Below are 1,153 nucleotides of genomic sequence, written 5' to 3'. Positions count from 1 at the left end.
ACCCCCAGCCCCGGTGTCCACGCGGGGCGCCCCCTCCCTTTGCCTGGGGCACAAGGCGCGTGCCAGGCCCGGCTCTCGCGGTGGGAGCAGACCCACAGGTAGTGGCACCCGAAAAGTGTCCTGACACCCACCAGACACCCGAGGGGAGACCTGAGCCGGAAGAAGGGGTTTCAGTCCTGTCGGGTCGACGCCGCTGGGATGAACTGATAACCGGCAGCGGTGACGCGGGTATCGCCCCCGCCGGGCACCTTCTTACAGTTTAATATCGCGCCCGAGGGGCAGCGAAACACACAGATGGGGGTCAAATGTCGCACCCCACTTTCCCCAGGTCCCCGGCGTGGAATCGTTGAGGGTGCCCACCCGCGCGACCTGCAGGCCTCCCGGTCCCCGCGGCAGACAAGTCTTTTGCTTTGGGTTTATTTTAAACCACATAGGGTGTCGTGCAATAGGTTTATTATTTTTATACACCAGACATTTTAACCGCCCGAACAAACACTCCAGTCCCTTCCATCCAAGGCCAACACGAAACTACGGTCCCGTTTTGGCCGCTGAGCCGCGCCGACGAGAAGCAGCAGGGTCTGAAAGAGGAAAGTGTAAAGTGAAACGGGCCGGTTGGAGAGGTTTCCCCGAGCGCCGGCTCTCGGTTCTCAGACCAGCCCCCGTCGGTTAGAAACACCGAAGTCGCGCCCGTAAACCGCCCCTGGCCCTCTGGGGCGGGCCGGGTGCCGGCGGCTGGGAGCCCGCGGCGGGGCTCGCGGTTCTCCAAGACACCCCCTCCCCCCAGCCAGCCATGCAACAGGCAGTCTGGGTCGCTCAGATATTTACAGAAGAAAAATGACAATAACTCCACGTCCCGGGGCTGCCGTGCAATCTGTTAGTAATTTAGCGGGATGGGAATTTCCTTTCTCGGGCCTGCCAGTGGAAGCGCTTTTCCAAATTTCCACAGCAGGGAAAGCCTGCGATTTTACATAATGACTTCAGCGTGCAGGGCCCTCTCGGCACCCCCTCGTCTCCGGACCCCTCCCTGCCCCCTCGTTAAAGCAGAGTGTGGCTCTCTCAGGACACCGGCGTGGACCCAGGCGTCCGGGCCGGACCGTGCGCCGGATGCGCCCCCGCCCGCCCCCCGTTGCGCCCCGCGGGCCGGTCGAGCGGC

Source organism: Lipotes vexillifer, unplaced genomic scaffold (assembly GCF_000442215.2).
Source record: "Lipotes vexillifer unplaced genomic scaffold, Lipotes_vexillifer_v1.1 scaffold1012, whole genome shotgun sequence".
Classification (NCBI taxonomy): domain Eukaryota; kingdom Metazoa; phylum Chordata; class Mammalia; order Artiodactyla; family Lipotidae; genus Lipotes; species Lipotes vexillifer.
This window is presented reverse-complemented; position numbering follows the sequence as displayed.